This window comes from Sciurus vulgaris (assembly GCF_902686455.1).
Source record: "Sciurus vulgaris genome assembly, chromosome: 7".
Classification (NCBI taxonomy): domain Eukaryota; kingdom Metazoa; phylum Chordata; class Mammalia; order Rodentia; family Sciuridae; genus Sciurus; species Sciurus vulgaris.
In genome coordinates, this window is record NC_136467.1 from 99,879,618 (window position 1) to 99,899,081 (window position 19,464).

A 19,464-nucleotide genomic window follows, 5' to 3' on the forward strand; every position below is an offset into this window, starting at 1 on the left:
CCATCCAACAATTAGCAAATACACTTTCTTCTCAGCAACACATGGATTCTTCTCCAAAATAAACCATATATTATGCCACAAAGCTACTGTTACCAAATACAAGAAGATAGAGGTACTACCTTGTATTCTATCAGATCATAATGGATTGAAATTAGAAATAAATGACAGAATAAAAAACAGAGACCACTCAAACCTGGAGATTAAATAATATGCTATTGCATGATGAATGGATAACAGAAGACATAGGGGGGAAATAAAATATTCTTAGATGTAAATGAGAACAAAGACACATCATATCAAAATCTCTGGGACACTATGAAAACAGTACTTAGAGGAAGACTTATTTCATGGAGCGCATTCAGTAAAAGAAGAAAAAATCAACAAATAAACGACCTAACACTACAGCTTAAAGCTCTAGAAAAAGAAGAACAGACCAACACCAAAAGTCATAGAAGACAGGAAATAGTTAAAATCAGAGCCGAAATCAACGAAATTGAAACAAAAGAAACAACAGAAAAAATTGACAAAATAAATAGTTGGTTCTTTGAAAAAATATACAAAATTCATAAACCTTTAGCCACACTAACAAAGAGAAAGAGAGAGAAAACCCAAATTAGTAAAATTCAGAATGAACAAGGAAATATCACTACAGACACGAGTGAAATACAAAACATAATCAGAAGCTATTTTGAAAATCAATACTCCAACAAATCAGAAAATCTCAAAGACATCAACAGGTTTCTAGAGACATATGAATTACCTAAACTGAACGAGGAGGACATACACAATTTAAATAGAACAATTTCAAGTAATGAAATAGAAGAAGTCATCAAAATTCTACCAACAAAGAAAAGTCCAAGACCAAATGGGTTCTCAGCCAAGTTCTACAAAACCTTTAAAGAAGAGCTCATTCCACTACTCCTCAAAGTATTCCATGAAATAGAAGAGGAGGGAACCCTCCCAAACTCATTCTATGAAGCCAAAATCACCCTGATACCTAAACCAGACAGAGACACATTGAGGAAAGAAAATTTCAGACCAATATCCTTAATGAACATTGATGCAAAAATTCTCAATAAAATTTTAGCAAATCACATACAAAAATATATTAAAAAGATAGTGCACCACTATCAAGTGGGTTTTATCCCAGGGATGCAAGGTTGGTTCAACATTCAGAAATCAATAAACATAACTCATCATATCAATAGACATAAAGTCAAGAATCACATGATTATTTCCAAAGGTGCAGAAAAAGCATTTGATAAAATATAGCATCGCTTCATTCTCAAAACACTAGGAAAAATAGGGATAGTGGGAACATTCCTTAACATTGTAAAGGCCATCTATTCTAAGCCCATGGCCAATATCATTCTAAATGGTGAAAAACTGAAAGCATTCTCCCTAAAAAGTGGAACAAGATGGGATGCGCTCTTTCACCACTTCTATTCAACATTGTCCTCGAAACTCTAGCCAGAGCAACTAGACAAAACAAAGAAATTAAAGGGATACGAATAGGAAAAGAAGAACTCAAACTATCCCTGTTCTCTAATGACATGATTATATATTTAGAGGAACCCAGAAATTCCACCAGAAAACTTATAAGTGAATTCAGTAAAGTAGCAGGATATAAGATCAATGCACATAAATTCAATGCAATTTTGTACATAAGTGATGAATCTTCAGAAAGAGAAATTAGGAAAAATACCCCATTCACAATAGCTTCGAAAAAAATAAAATACTTGGGAATCAATCGCACAAAAGAGGTGAAAGACCTCTACAATGAGAATTACAGAACACTAAAGAAAGAAATTAAAGAACACCTTAGAAGATGGAAAGATCTCCCATGTTCTTGGATAGGCAGAACTAATATTGTCAATATGGCCATACTACCAAAAGTGCTATACAGATTCAATGCAATTCCAATTAAAATCCCAATGACATAACTTACAGAAATAGTACAAGCAAGCATGAAGTTCATCTGGAAGAATAAGAAACCCAGAATAGCTAAAGCAATCTTTAGCAGGAAGAGTGAAGCAGGGGTATCGCAATACCAGATCTTCAACTCTACTACAAAGCAATGGTAACAAAAACGGCATGGTATTGGTACCAAAATAGACAGGTAGATCAATGGTACAGAATGGAGGACGTGGACACAAACCCAAATAAATACAATTTTCTTATACTAGACAAAGGTGCCAAAAATATGCAATGGAGAAAAGATAGCTTCTTCAACAAACGGTCCTGGGAAAACTGGAAATCCATATGCAACAGAATGAAACTAAACCCCTATCTCTCACCCTGCACAAAACTCAACTCAAAATGGATCAAGGACCTCAGAATCAGACCAGAGACCCTTCATCTTATAAAGAAAAATTAGGTCCAAATTCAACATGTCAGCCCAGGATCAGACTTCCTTGACAGGACTCCCATAGCACAAGACATAAAAGCTAGAATCAACCACTGGGATAGATTCAAACTAAAAAGCTTTCTCTCAGCAAAGGAAACTATCAGTAATGTGAAGAGAGAGCCTACAGAGTGGGAGAATATATTTGCCATCATACTTCAGATAGAGTGCTAATTTCCAGAATCTATAAAGAACTCAAAAAACTCTATACCAAGAATACAAATAATCCAATCAACAAATGGGCTGAGGAAATGAACAGACACGTCACAGAAGATCTACAAGCAATCAACAGACATATGAAAAAATATTCAACTTCTCTAGTAATAAGAGAAATGCAAATTAAAACTACCCTAAGATTCCATCTCACCCCAATTAGAATGGCGATTATCAAGAACACAAGCAACAATAGGTGTTGGCGAGGATGTGGAGAAAAAAGTACACTCATACATTGCTGGTGGGGTTGCAAATTAGTGCAGCCACTCTGGAAAGCAGTGTGGAGATTCCTCAGAAAGCTTGGAATGGTACCACCATTTGACCCAGCTATCCCACTCCTTGGCCTATACCCAAAGGACTTAAAATCAGCATACTACAAAGATGCAGCCACATCAATGTTCATAGCTGCTCAATTTACAATAGCCAGATTGTGGAATCAACCTAGATGTCCTTCAATTGATGAATGGATAAAGAAACTGTTGTATATTTATACAATGGAATATTATTGAGCCATAAAGAAGAATAAAATTATGGCATTTGCAGGCAAATGGATGAAATTGAAGAATATCATGCTAAGTGAGATAAGCCAATCTCAAAAAACTAAAGGACGAATGATCTCACTGTTAAGCGGATGATGACACATAATGGCGGGAGGGAGCAAGAATGGAGGAAGGAGGGACTGTATAGAGGGAATAGAGGGGTGGGAGGGGTGGGGGAAGGGAAAAAATAACAGAATGAATCAAACAACATTACCCTATGTAAATGTATGATTACACAAATGGTATGCCTCTACTCCATGTACAAACAGAGAAACAACATGTATCCCTTTTGTTTACAATAAAAATAAAATTTTTAAAAAAGGGGAGGAAATGGTAAAACTCAAAATTTCTGAGTATTGCAGAGGAATAACTCCAATAATATTAACTGGATAAAACTTACATTAGACAAATTTCATCTTTGCAAATAGATTCAGAGAATATAGTATTTCCTGTCCTTAGGTGTTCTTGTTCATCTTTTATGTGAATACATCTGTATGTTTGTTTATATATAAACTAGGTTAGCAAGAGGCAGATTAGCCTCTAATTGTAGTATTATTGGCAGAGGGAAAACATTACTTTTCTATATGGGAAAATTCCCTTGAATGAACAAAACTCACTGGTTTGAAACATTTGTTTCAACAAAACATCCCATAACTCAGGCCTATGTTCATGTGCATTGGTTAATTCTTTTCCCCAAACTGTTTTTTCTTTCGGTTGGATAGACCAGGACTATGGTTAATAAATTTCATAATAAGAGGCCTTATTTAATTCATTAAATGGATTTCTTTAATATGATTGGTAATAGGCAGAACAGTCATTATAATTAGAGACATATAAGGTATACAAGCAATGATACACCAATTGCCTATGCAAATTCATGTAAACTGCTGTAGAATGATCTGATGAAGTGTGCATGCAAGCAAGACAAAGAGAAGAAAAATTCTGCTTAGGTATGCAAAAGACTAACCTATGTTTTCAGTTCATAAGATCAAACTAAATAATTTTTCTGGGAAAAAAGCGATACGACACACCCAGTACTACAAAACTAAACAAAGAAAAATAGGAGAGGGCTGGGGATATAGCTCAGTTGGTAGAGTGCTTACCTTGCATGCACAAAGCCCTGGGTTCAATCCCCAGCACCACAAAAAAAAAAAAAAAAAAAAAAAAAAAAAAAAAAAAAAAAAAAAAAAACAGGAGAAAGAAAAGGAAAAGTAAAGCAACATGATGGAAATTCTTTACCATATATACTCTGTATATTCTGACAATAGTGCCAGCTATCTTAATTTATTGCAGAACACTTTTTTTGAAAAATGAATTTTATATGGCAAAGATGGTTATACTATTTGAACTTTAAATTGTGGAAAACTTCTAACAATGTAAAATGATTGGTTGAAATTAATGACTTGCTCAAGCATAATTATGCAATTGCTAATATAATCATTTTAACAATTTAAGAATGAAATCATAATTAACTAGCTTGACTTAATCAAAATATTATTGCAAAGTTAACTAACTTTTTGATGCTGAAGGAGTTAGTCAGGACATGTTTAGTCACTTAATACCAGGGAGAAAACTTCTAAATTAAATGAGACTAAAATCTCTTGGCATGACTATCAGCTGCTTTCTCCAGTTTCCTTCTTTCTTTTTTCTTCCTTTTTGATTCCCTCTCCCTCCACCTCCCAGGCTTCACTGAAATTGCCATGCTTTCATTTTCATTGTTTCCTTTGATTTCTAGCACATCTGTCCTGTTAATTTTCCTTAAAATATACTTCCCACTCCCTAGATTAACTTTGATCCTTCAGATATGAACTGAAACATCATCATCTCCTCCAAAAATTCCTGGCCCTTCAAGACTGAACTGGACGTCCACTCTGTGTGCTGGCTTTCCTATCTCACATCACTTAGTGCACAGGGAGTGTTCACTTGCCTCTCTGATAAGCCTTTAAATCCCTTGAGGAAAGAACCTGTGCTAACCACATAGTAAATCCTCAATGAATATTTACTGAGTGAATAAATAAATACCAAAAGGATAAAATTGAAGCCAGGTGCGGTGGCCCACGCCTATAATCCCAACAGCTCAGGAAGCTGAGGCAGGAGGGTTGCAAATTCAAAGCCAGTCTCAGCAACTTAGCAAAGCCCTAAGCAACTCAGTGAGACCCTGTCTCTAAATACAATATAAAAGGACTAGGGATGTTGCTCAGTGGTTAAGTTTCCCTGGGTTCAAACCCCAGTACCAAAAAAAGGATTAAAAAAAAAGGATAAAATTGACTGTTACCACAAAGATGTAGAAGTGCACAAGTTCCTGTTATGCTGAAAATATGCTAAAGTGTTTCAAGAAATATTTTAATGTAAATATCAAGGAAGATAAATTTAGGAGCATAGGAAGATTATGCAGGCATACATATTTTAAGGAAGGGGTCCAGCAGTTGGGGTTCATCCCAACTCAGAATGGAAACCCTTTGGCTGTAATAGATATTTAAGTATCTTTCTAACAAATGATTTATGTGACAGAATGATTCTATTGGCCTCAAATTTTTAGTGGTGTAACAGAAGGAGAGACAGATTTCTTGGCTCTATTCTAGTGAAGAAAAAAATCTAGGGTTGATGGGAAGAGTAATTCAAAATATTACAGCCTTCCTCCTCTCATTTAATTAAGTTGCAATTGAGAGGTCTCTGACAGGGAAACAATAAGAAAAAACAGAGCAAAAGTAGAATGACTTGGGGTAATTAGGCTGATGATGATTGACGGTCATCATGTAAAATTATCCTGTTGTTCTGCTCTAGAGAGTGAACTAAACACTCTTTGAAATAGTTCTGGCAACACATATTCATTTGTTGTCCCATGATCTCAAAGAGTAGTGGAAGGTGTTGCTAATGAAGCTAATGCAATACATTTAAGTAAAATCAAACTGTTTTACTATATCAGAAGATTGAATTAACAGCACAGAGAAAAAATGATGAATATATTTACAAAAGTACATATTTTTGTTTTACCTAATCTTATATAAAGAAATTACATCATTTATATAAACAATTATATTATTGCCTCCCATGGTCTTCCTTCTATTTTTCATCAATTAGTTCACACAACACTTTTCTGTTCAGAATTTTCTATCCATGGATGTTGCACCTCAAACAAAGGGAGAAGGAACAAAGACCAGCTTATGTAATCAGCAGATTATGAATGACTTTCAACTCTTATTAATACAAACCAAACATGATGCAATTAAATTCATTCTGAAAGCCTAGGAGGGCTTTGATTTGAAATATACAATGCCTAAAATCTTAGTTTCACAGCTTCTCTGAGATTCCCTTAGCTTCCAAAAATATTCTATTTCTGCTGAGACTCTTGCTATCATCTTATTGGTAAAAAAAATAAAAATAAAAAGATAAAGCACATACTTGAAGAAATGCATACTTTTTTATTTTTTTTCAGATTCTGTGTTATAGAAATTTCAGAGACAAAATGTTCTAGGGCAATATTTAAATAATTCAATAAAGTATATTAATGTAAGTGAATGAAGAAATAAATATCCTATGCTCTCTACAGTAAATTTTACATTTATTAACCTGTTTGTTTTCCTCTCTGCATGATGAGTTCCTTAAATACCAACAAATCCACTTAAAAAACAACAACAATGACAAAACCCAGGGTCTTACCTTTATGTCTCTAAAACCTTGGAAAGCACCTGGCAAATAGCATATGCTTTATAAGTAGGGCAATCTTACTTCCTAGTTTTCCTGGTACATCCCAGCCTACTTTTGCTGTCTTGGTATAAGCTTTTTCAAATTTTTCTCAGTTTTTTGAAATATTAAAAGTTTAAATCTTCAGAAAAGTTGCATGAATAGTTCATATTGAATAACCATATACACTTCATCAAGTTCTCCCATTCAGTCACATTTAATTTCTCTTTTCTCCATTCTCTTTCTCTCCCTGCTCTACATATATGGGAAATACACACATATTAATACATATTGTTTTCTGAAACATTTTAGAATAGGTTATAGACATTTCAACAATTTAACTTTGAATACACTAGCATGTATGTCCCCCAAACTAGAATATTTTCTATGCCTTCATTTTTCATGTTCTGTGAAATTACCAAATTCAAAAAATTTAACTATTTAACATTGTTATATCATACATATACAATATATAAACTCGTATAGTATGTTTTTTTTTTTCTAATTTTTCCAGTAGATTTTTATTGCTTTTATGTTTATTTTTCAGATTCAGGATCCAGTCCAGATCATGCATTGAATTTAGGTGACATGTTTTCTTTTATTTTTTTAAACATAAAAGAGTTTCTCAGTCTTTCTTTGTCTTTCATATTATTATTCTGGCAACATTTTTAATGGCATCATTTTCACTCACAGAAGCATTCCAGGTTGGACTTAAATTGTTTAATACCTATTCATATATGTTGGGAGATAATACTATGTAAGTATTTTCATCTTTCTGCCTTATTAGAGCTTTCTGAGCAAAGAGCACTGGCATCTGGGTTAAAAGATGTTTGAATAGCAACCCTCCAGATAGGCTCTAAACAGATACAGAGATGTATCTCTTACATCCATTTCTTTACATTCCAGGGTATGAAACAATGACCTTCTCCTCCTCTTCCTGAAGAGAATTTGCAAAATTCCTCTGTATTCTTGCAAGGGGAGGATGCAAAACTGCCAGTACCCTATACACAACCTCCAAGTTTAATATTTCAGGGAGAGGGTCTCCTGAGGTGCAAATCATGTCCTCACTTACTACTCACAGGGATTTGAGACATGGAGGCTTATGAAAAATGTTCTGTGAGTAAATGTCCTCTCCTCTGATCAGAGGTTTCACGTTTCTGTGGCATACCAACCCTTTAGTCTGCAAGAAAGAGAAACATTTAGACTCTTCAGAATTTCAAACTTAATTTCTTCTCTTTAAACACTTCATCTATAATGTTATGAGGGTCACTTCAAGAAAAGACCTGGTTCCTGACCACTAAGAACTGACTATCTAGTGAGAAAAATGAACAAATTAAAATACAAGAAGAAAAGTGTGGTATATGCCATGGTAAAACACTGCCCATAAAAACAAAGAGGAAAGGGAAATCAATTTCTGTTAGAAGGACAAAGCAGGACTTCCTAGTGATGTGGAGACTGGACAACTAAGTATGATTTAAAAAAAAAAAAAAAACACTTTTGTGAGTTGCACAAAGTCAGAAACGAGGTACAATCTGAGTTTGTACTTGTTTTTCTTTTAGTTAATTTTTATTTATATTACTTATGTCTTGCATTTGATTAATAAAGAATCAGGATGAGAAAGTAAAAATGAATTGGGTAAACCTAATTATATCAGAGAAAAATAGTTTGTAGTGTATGGTATTTGGCAACACACATATATCAACTCAAATATTTTAATTTTAGTATTTCTTCAAAGCATTAACTTTCATAATACCTTAATTGCATGTATAGTTAATATTACACATTTACACTACTGAGTTTTTTGCATATGCTTTGAGAAATCTATGTCTTTAATATGAATATCATGGCAGAAATGCATCATAATTGGGAAATTGTCTTTCAGTCACAGGTTTTAAAAAATGGGCATATTTCAAACAGAAAGTCCCAGAAATATCTATATGTGTAAAAAATATATCATCTTACAATGCAAGGAAATTGAAGGCTAATTAAAAATTTCATTACATCAAGATTATTATACATTGACAAAGAAACTTTCAAAGAGAAAATGGATAAAAAAATTCAGATAAGCAAATAGCATTGAGCAATCAGAATAAAGTAGTTGAAATAATAAAATCTGATGTGCATAAAACATTCTATTACTAGGCTTGGATAAGATATTATTACAATTTATTTTTTCAGTTACAGAAAAACTAATGTTGTACAACCATCATTTTAAATGCGATTATTGTGAGGTATCATATATAGATATTATCTAAAGTTCTCCAAGTAAAATTTCAACATTGTACCTCAATTTCAAATGCAAATTGCATAAATAGTATGTTTCAGAGATAAAATTGAGAAACTATCTAAATTCAATATTTATAGTAAAAATAGAATAGAACCTTGAACACTGGGGCTAAAGAATCAAGCACATATGGTTCTGATGTTTTCTCATAAAATGTAAAAATTTTACAGTATTATCCATAATACCTTTTAGCTATCAAGTGTTTCACTTTTCAGAACTCTAACTTTTCATTTAAACAAAATATCTATCATGAGCAGAACCTACTCTAACGTATTCTTTCTGGTCAATGGATCATGGAAAACAGAGATAAACAAATTTTATCACGAGTTGTGACTTAGATTCATGTGGTAGTGTGCTGACTCAATATCATGTGGATTAGATGCTGATTATTCTTAGTCCAGGACCAAATTATAAGGGGAATGAAAAGCAACATCCTGCAAAGCACTGATAAGTTTTATAAATCTTAGTAATATCAGTGGCAAGAGATGATTAAAGGAAATGGTATAAAAGACCAGTACCTATGGGTTCTCCTACTAAAACAGATTAAAACAATTCATCAATTGAAGGGCATCTAGGTTGGTTCCACAGTCTGGCTATTGTGAATTGAGCAGCTATGAACATTGATGTGGCTGTATCTCTGTAGTATGCTGATTTTAAGTCCTTTGGGTATAGGTCAGGGAGTGGGATAGCTGGGTCAAATGGTGGTTCCATTCCAAGTTTTCTAAGGAATCTCCACACTGCTTTCCAAAGTGTAATGTATGAGTGTACCTTTATCTCCACATTCTCACCAACACCTATTGTTGCTAGTATTCTTGATAATTGCCCTTCTAATAGGGTGAGATGGAATCTTAGGGTAGTTTTAATTTGCATTTCTCTTATTACTAGAGATGTTGAACATTTTTTCATATATCTGTTGATTATTTGTAGATCTTCTTCTGTGAAGTGTCTGTTCATTTCCTTAGACCATTTGTTGATTGGGTTATTTGTATTCTTGGTGTAGAGTTTTTTGAGTTCTTTATATATTCTGGAGATGAGTGCTCTATCTGAAGTATGAGTGGCAAAGATTTTCTCCCACTCTGTAGGCTCTCTCTTCACATTACTGATAGTTTCCTTTGCTGAGAGAAAGCTTTTTAGTTTGAAGCAACCTCACATACATTTCTGACATGATGTCATCTACCATGTTGTGATGGAGGAAAGGGGGCCCTGACTAGAAGTCAAACAGATGGGGTCACCTGATTTCAGACTTTCAGCTGCTAAATCTGTGAGCTAAATAAGCTTTTCCTTTTTAAGTATCCAGGTTTGAGTATTTTGTTACAGCAATACAGGATGGGCTAATCCAAGGAGTTAGAAGACAAGGATAGAAGGAAAGGAGGAAGGAGGAAAAGAAAAGAAGGAGAGGCATCTCATCAGTCTTCCATTTCATTAAGGTAGGCTCTATTTTAAAATTTTAGATCTTATCAGGATAGGTCCATTCAGTTTTTGATGTTTGTTCTGTTATGTATTCTTCAATGACTTCTCTGATTTCCTAAATGCAGATAGAACAGGTGGATTATCCCAAGTCTTTAGCTCAAAATAATCACACCAAATCCTCTCCCTGTGCATCAAGGGAATCTCACAAATTAGACTAGACCTGATTATTTCAGGACTTTTTGGTAAGGGGGAAATAATTTTCAATGATAATAAGCTATACTAAAAATAATTGAATTAATAAGGCAAAATGATCACTTAGGGGGTCAGGGCTTTTCTTCTCAGTCTATATCATTACTCAGAATCACTCTATTTTAAATGATGTAGTGTAAACTTATTTTGTAATATTTCACTGTTTAATTTTCTTTTTCTTTCCTTCTTTCTTTTTTGAAAATCAAGTATTTTGAACATTGCACTTATTGGGTGATTTTTTCATTCAAAATCTATTCAGTCATCTAGCAAGTACTTATCATCCAGTGAGTTAAAATAAATAGTTTTAAAAAATAGGTTAAAATGAGACAAAAGGAAGGAAAATGAGCTTACAACTTTAATCTGAAAATCCTGTACCAAAGTTCATCATATATTTCTTCCCTAAACCAATTCTCTTTCCTAGACCTTTCCTCCCCAGATTTCTGGGAAAATCTGCAAATCTTTGCTCACAAATTACTTTTAGTTTTTCTTTTCTTTTTTTTTTAATTTTTGTTTGTTTGTTTTTATTAGTGCATTATAATTTTACATAACAGTGGGGTTCATTGTGGCATATTCATATATATGCACATAATTTGCTCCATTTAATTTCCCAGTACTTCCCTTTTCCTTCCATCCTTCCTCCCCTGACCCTCTTCCTCTACTCCCCTCTATGTATTTGTTATTTTTTCCCACATTTTTATTGGTATATTATAGCTATACATAATTATGGGATTTGTTGTTACATATTTGTACATGCACACAATATAACAGTATAATTTGGCAAGTATCACTCCCCAGCACGTCCCCACTCCCTCCCCACTTCCCACCCCTTGGTCCCTTTCTTCTACTGATCTCCCTTTCATATTCAGAAGCTCTTTCCCCACCTTTTCCTTCCTCCATGGCGTCTGCGTATAAGAGAATACACAGTTTGACCTTCTAAGTTTTACTTATTTCACTTAATATAATGTCCTCTAGTTCCATTCATTTTCCTCCAAATACCATAGTGTCATTTTCCTTTAAGGCTAAATAAAACTCATATATTTATTCATTCATCTGTTGATGAACACTTAGGCTATTTCCATAGTTTGGTTATTGTGAATTGTGCTTCTATAAACATGAATATGCATGAATCACTGTACTATCATGAATTTAATTCTTTAGGATAAATACCGATGAGTGGTAGAACTGGGTCACATGGTGGTTCCATGCCCCGTCGTTTGAGGAACCTCCGTACTGAATTCCATAGTGGTTCAATAAGAATGTGTTCCTTTTTCTCTACATTCTCTCCAGCATTTATTTTCGTTTGTATTCTTGATGACTGCCATTCTGACTGGTATGAGATGAAACCTCAGTGTAGTTTTGATTTGCATTTCCCTTATTGCTAATGATGTTGAACATTTTTTCATATATTTGCTGGCCATTTGTATTTCTGCTTTTGAGAAGTGTCTATTTTATTCATTTGTTCATGTTTTTAATTGGGTTATTTGATTTTCTGGTGTAAAGGTTTTTGAGTTCTTCGTATATTCTAAATATTAATCCTATGTCAGAAGAGTAGCCAGCAAAATTTTTCTCCCATTCCGTAGGTTCTCTCTTCACATTCCTAATTGTTTCCTTTGCTGTGCAGAAGCTTTTGAATTTCATGCCACCCCATTTATTAACTCTTGGCATTATTTCCTGAATTTTAGGGGTCCTATTAAGTAAGTCATTGCCTGTTCCTATATGCTGGAAAGTTGACCCTACATTTTCTTCTAGGAGTTGCATAGCTTCTGTACTAATTCCTAGGTCTTTGATTCATTTTGTTCAATCATAATTTTAAAGTTAGAAAATTCACTCATGAAAATTTCCCTCAGCACTATTTATGAGCTCACTGATATACATGTATTTTTAGGATAAATTGAGCAAAGGGAGACATGAAATTTGTAACACAGGGCATTTTTCCAACATTATCTATCAATTAGATAATGAAGAAGACATCAACTTCAGGTTCCTGAGAACATCCAGTCCACCATAAACCATCTTATGATTTCCAGAAAAATGTCATTCCTAGTACCTTCCCATATCCACCCCTCACCAAGTTTCCTTTAGAAGAGCCTGAGAACAATGCAAACTCTTCTCACTCCTCTTGAGATGGCCTATATATGTGCACCCCATGCTTTCCTAAATAAATCTCTGTGCCTCAACATATGACACACGCCATAACTTCTTTCTGCCATACAAGCCAAGGACTCCATCATCCTTCTCTGAGACCTCCTTGAACCCTCTCCAGTGACACCAAGACACCTTTCCCAGTATCATGGGGTCTGAAAGAGATATACAAAATCAAATGAGACTGCATGGTTTCCAAGCTATAAGATTGTTATTAAAATATAGGTTAAGCAAATTAGGCAGAATCCAATTCTCTTCTAAGGAGTAACCCTTCTTAGAAAAGAATCTTTTCATGCTTAGGGGAACTCATTATTCAAGTTAAGCAATGGATAAACCTCCACTTAGTAGTAAGAATACTTTGTTCTTGTATAACATATATTCTAAGTTTGTTCTTGTGTGTTATTTAATTTAATCACGAGATACTCAGTAGTAGATAGGAAATGTCTAATTTTTTAGATGAGGAAAATAAGGATCTGAATTGCTTTAGATCACACAGAAAATCAGTGGCAGAGGTGGGATGAGAAGCCAGGCCCACTTGACTCCTTACCTGTTGCTTTTCTCATGCTGTGTTTTTTTTTTTTTTTTTTTTTTTTTTTTTTTTTTGTACTGGGCAAGAACTTCATCCTGGTTGTATGGGAAAAACATAATAAAAGAATAAATAAATGCTAAGCTTTTCCCTGGACTTCAGTACTTAAAAGAGAAGTATTACTGCCAGGCACAGTGGCACACGCCTACATACCAGCATCATGAGGCTGAGGTCAGAGGATCATAAGTTCAAGGTCAGCCTCAGCAACTTAGGGAGGCCTAAGCAATTCAGTAAGACCCTGACTCAGGGCTGGGGATGTGGCTCAGTGGTTAAGTGCCCTGGGTTCAATATCCAGTACCAAAAAAAAAAAAGAGAGAGAGAGAAAGAGAAGCCTTAGATGTTCAAATACCCAATTCACAAAAAGATAATGAGTACAAATTTTATTAAATCTTCCTTCTTTTTATAGTCCTCTAGTGAAATGTTAAGTAACCACATAAAAACATCCAAGCACCTAAGAATATTATTTCTATTGTTTATAATGATAGACACATTAAATTCCTGTCATGGCCATGTAAGATAGTTTGACAAAGATCAAATAAAACAAAATCTTAAATAAATTTAAGGTAAAAGATATCAATTAGAAACAAGTTAACAGGCATTATTCTGTCTTAATTTTTTTAAAGCTTATCAACATCATTTTAGTAGGAGAAAACTATAAATGACTATTTATGCTAATTTTATTATGATTCCTTCACAAAATACTACTCTAAGGTCATAACAGATCATTGATAGCACATAATGAACAAAGAGAAACCTCAAAAAGTGCATTTTCCTCAACTCTCTAAGGTAATATTCACATTTTCCAATTAAAACAGAGTATAAGCATACTTTTGAACTTTGCTATAGAGAAACTCACTGCCTGTAAAACAGAAACAAATGGAAACTGAATGGAGGGGAAGGTCTATCTAAGTGAGCAATAAGAGCAGTAAGGACACAAGAGAAAAGAAAGCAAAACCCCTCACTTCCTTTTACCTCTTTGTTGTCTGTTTCAAAATTCCATAGCAGGACTGCCTTACAATTCTACCTTGTGGAAGATGAGCTGCAGATCCCAGGGCTACTCCCTGTCCGTGCTCCGGTTTAAGTCTGATGCAGGTTCTTCCCTTGAGCATTTGCACAAGAGTGACTTGACTTACAGATTTTCAATGGATGCAAATGTCAACCTTATCACCAAGGAAGACATATGGTACCCAGTTCTGGAAGCTCACTTCTATTTCATGATGAGTTCAAATCTCCTGCTGTGATCGGAGCTTGGCACATGGAAAGGCGGAGGTCAATGTGCCACAGAGGGTTGTCTCAGTGCCCCACGTGGTGCCTGGACCTGCTTGAAAATGTCGGTATTCAGAACATGTTTCTGCAAGCTGCTTTTCCAAAAGTACATAGGTAAAATAAAAGCAGAGATGGGGGATATTTTTTTCAAAGAAAAATCATACAATACAGGATTATCCAGTGATTGTGAAAGTGTCTTTTAGTTTGTTTTTTTTTCCCCACATTTCTTTGAGATGTGCAAGGGAAAATTGCCAGTACATAAACTGTAGTTTAACATAATACCGTTGAATTTCAACTGTTGTGCTTGGATAGCTGCTGGGGTTGTCTGGTTTAACAGAAGTGATAATAAGCCCTGAAGCTTTCTTTATTCACAGTCCACTGATGAACAAATTGGGTAAAAATTCCTACTTGTGCCCTGAAGTCCATTTAAACTGCTTTGTTCCAAAATTACAATCTCTGTTGTATTAGTTTGCTTGGGTTGCCACCACAAAATTACACCAAGTGGCTTAAACAACAAAAGTATTTTTTCACAGTTCTGGAGGGTAGAAGTCCAGGATCAAGTTGTTGACAGGTTTGGTTACTCCTGAGCTCTCTTCTTGGCTTGGGGACCGATGTGTTCTTATTGTGCCCTCACATGACATCTCCTCTGTGTGCATATCTCTGTTTCTCTGTGTATCCAAATTTCTTCATATAACAACACCAGTCAGATTAAATTACCTCAAAATCTCATTTTAACTTATTATCTCTTTATAAAAACCTACCTCCAACACATCTACATTTTTACCTATTGGGGGTTAGGGACTTTCACATATCAATTTTGAGGGAATATAACCAGAATCCTAGGACACAGGCCTGACTACAAAGAGTCCCAACAAACCAGGACTGGTCACTCACCCCAAAAAACAAAGAAAATGGTGAAAATCAGGGAAAATGACTTTAATCACTATGGCAGATAAAGTGAGATCTAAACTCTCAGCCCTTTTGGTTGCTGACATGAGCTTTAGGTTTAAATAGAGGAAGAATGGAATAGTGGTGTGAGAGGTATGCGTGATTAAGTAGTATCAGTCAGACTCTGGTCTGGTTGATCATTCTCTCAGTTCCAATCCTGCAAGGTGCTCCCAAGAAGTTCTTATCACTTGAGGGGGCAATTTCCACTTGCCTCTCAGGACTTTTTTTTAATCTATCAGACCTGTGATCCTGGAGAGGGGAATTCATTTCCCACTGAGACAAATGTTTCTGCTTAGGGAGTCAGTTTCATGTGGGAAGACCTGCCTGCCTCCCACTGTTCCTGGAAGGTGAAGACTTACTTCCAGGTATCTGATGCAGTAAAAGCTGACAAATGCTCCTCAAATCTTGTCTCAGTCTTCAAGGGGGATAAGATAGGTTTGGTAAATTTAGGGCTAATAAACCTCATACTACTAGTTTTTAGATTAACATCTCTTTAATGGTGATCATGCCTACTTGCAGAACTGAGGAGAGACCTGACCTCAGGTCTAAGGTAATAAAGGAAACAGCTGCTACAGGAAGACAGTCATACTGAGCTTTAATCTGCCTTTAGTTACCTACTGACATCTGCAGGCATAAGAATCCTGCTTGTAACAAAAGCAGTCCTTTTAAGTCCCTGTTTATGGGGTTACAATTTGGCCCTAATACTTATTGTATGTATAAAATGGTACTTGATGTAGTTGATCTATAGGCAGCAGGCATACTTAACCTGCAGATTTGCATATTATATTTCTGTTTTCACACTGAGTACTGAGAAACTCATTAATTTAGTAGCCCTTACACTAATATCCTGGCCCAAGTCCCTATTTCCTATGTCTATCTTTTCATTTAAGATTCTTATCTTAATATACTTAGTGCATGAATGTATATAACTAGAAAATAACACAGTATGGCAGAGGGCTGAGAGTTAGATCCTGTCTGCATTTATATCCTAGTCCCACCTATTGCTAAGCATGGGATCCTGGCAGGGATCTATGCTTTAGTTCTCTCACCTATAAAATGGGTATAATGGTATATATGTCATACAGTTGTTACCATTAAATGAATTAAATGCAAAGATGAATTAAATACACCAGACACATTGTAGGTTTTGTGTATGGAATTTAATAAATTAATTTTATATGATGTATTTGTGTATTGTGATTTTTGAATGTATGGATGAATAAAAACATAAGTAAATGACTGACTTCTGATATATTTTTAGAATACTATCTGAAAGATTATAAATACAGACTTGTATCCACAAATTTTTAATCTTGTGAAAAATTTTATGAAATCTTGTTTTTATCCCACAGCTGTATTTCCTTTGAATTTCCCATTTTATCACTTTATCTATATAATGTGCATTTTCTCACTTATCACTAGAAGCCTCCTAATTCTCTTCTTTACCACGCCATTCCTTCTCCAAAGCTACAGCACTCACTAAAATACACTATCTATGTTTCACACATGGAAACAAAAACTTGGGGATCTCACAGATATTGCGCTCCCATGGCCAATAAGTTCCACTCCTGCCCGATGCCCTGTGGGTGCTTAACCATCAGGGTCGATGGTGATTTGTACACTTTGGGATTGTTTCTTATGTTACTTTACATTACTTGTATCAATGTCTATAGAAATGATCTCCAGGCCTTTTAGGATTTTCTTATTTCAGGATTGCTGACTTCATTCTTTATCTCTGTTCCTGGGGCTGTGCTTCCTCCATGAAGCAGCCTTGAACCTTATACTGTGATTTTCAGAACAGAGCAAAGAATGCAATAGATTCAGGGCAACTCACTTCTGGACTCTTCATTAGAGTCCCTTGCTCTTGCTCCTTGTTTATTTCACTGAGAACAAAAAGTCAGAGAAGGGCCAAAGTGATCCACCTGTCCGGATCTGTGCTCAGGTTGTCTGCTACTGTAACTATAAGCCATCGCAGTTCCTGTCTACATACAGCCCACCTACTCAAGATCTTGCATCCTGTGATGATTCTCTCCTTATATCATCATTTATTCCCTCTAGTGGATCCTTCTTATCAACAAAGCACAAACAAAAACCATTGACCCCAAATCATTATCTAGACATTGTATTATTTCTCTGTTTCCCTTGATTGATGGAGGTTGGCAGAATATACTATCCCAAAATATGCCACTTTGGCATAAGGATTATTTTGAAAGCAAATGAAAAGTAGTAGATATAAGTTCTCTGCCTTCCCTCTATTTGCCTGAAAGAATAAAATGTATTTACAAAGACATCTCTCTTCCCCTCTCTACCAGGAGGGACAGAAGTTGATCACTAGTATACTGTTAGACCCTTATCAGTCAAGGGAGGGTACCAGAAGACTCTACATAACAAGCTTTACTAACTACCATTTATCGACCATGTGTTTCTGTAACTTTCTTCCTCCACGTCTTTCTTTGGTTGAAGTGAGGATGCTGTTCTATGTAAGTCATTGACTTCTTTTCCTCTGGATCTCTCTCTTGCATACAAGTTCATTTCTCAGACCTCTTAACCTTTCAGTACACTAACATTGCTGATTCCTCCTTGCTCTAGGAACTTTCTTTACCTGGCTTATATAGTATGGACATCCTGAAAATATCATGTCCTTTTTGGTCAAACAGATGTAAACACAAATTCTGGATTTCCTATACTGTGGCTATTTTGAGTTCTCCCACATTAGTAAACATTGCTAGGTTTCAATTTTTTTATTTCTATAAAACTTGGATACTAATTCCCCTCCTGCGGAGTAAATATTAAAGACAGTCTATATGAAACCTCAACTTAATTTCTAATGTATCAGAAGGTATTCAAAATACGATCATTGTTTTCATTAATAATCTTGCTTTATTACTTCTTGCTTTCACTCTTCAAATCATATCTTTACATTTATGTGATAGGTATTATTTTTCCCAAAGACTTACTTCAGCTTTGAAAATTCTATGACAAAACCTTGAGCTATTGCCAAATAATATTGACCAAATTATATTATTATATTGTATTCACATGTGAATACGTAATAATGAATTCCACACAAAAAAAGAGTTATCTCCAATCCAGTCTTTTTCATGAAACCCTTTTTACCTGCTTCTGAAAGAAAATGAACACAGAACTCTTTCATTTCTCTTAGTAGTTCTAAGTTACTAATGAACAAGCCCAAGTGTGTAGAAGAAAGAAGCTAGAATTATCCTTATAGCCTTCATAATTTGGTAATAGCTCAAGTTTGGAAAAAATGCTTAAATATTTTATTAATATTACATAATCAAAGATATCTCAAAAAATTTTGAGGTTAAAAGTGAACTATCAGGCAGGAATTGGAAGCGCATGTTTATGGCAAAATCAGCTACATGTACCACCATAAGGTCTTTATCTCTTCTTTCCTTTTTCTTTGTGTAAATCACTTATACAAGTAATAGGAGAGATAGACTAAAGTAGCCGAGGAAGCAAGGGCTCCTTAAGAGGCAGAACCAGGGAAATCACTGGAATGTGCATGTCCTCTCTGTGGCATGTCCCTCTCCCTTTGTGAACATTCTTTCAAACATTCTTTCTAGTGATAGTACACTCTAAAAACTTATTAACTTGAGAGACAGAGGTTGGAGGATCCCCTCACTCCTGAAGTTTGAGACCAGCCTGGGCAACATAGTGAGACCCTCTATCTCAAAATAAATAAATAGCACAACTTTTTATCAGCAGCAAACATCTGTGG

General features: G+C 35.0%; 1 long non-coding RNA gene across 1 annotated transcript in view; it reads right to left on the reverse strand.

Moving 5' to 3' along the window:
- Positions 1-4,348, reverse strand: part of LOC306665335 — an 811,245-nt gene extending 806,897 nt beyond the window's left edge. Inside the window, exon 1 of the long non-coding RNA XR_013764985.1 lies at positions 4,297-4,348. This is a non-coding gene — a long non-coding RNA (uncharacterized lncRNA). The remainder of the gene's footprint in view (positions 1-4,296) is intronic.
- Between the last annotated feature and the right edge of the window lie 15,116 nt (positions 4,349-19,464).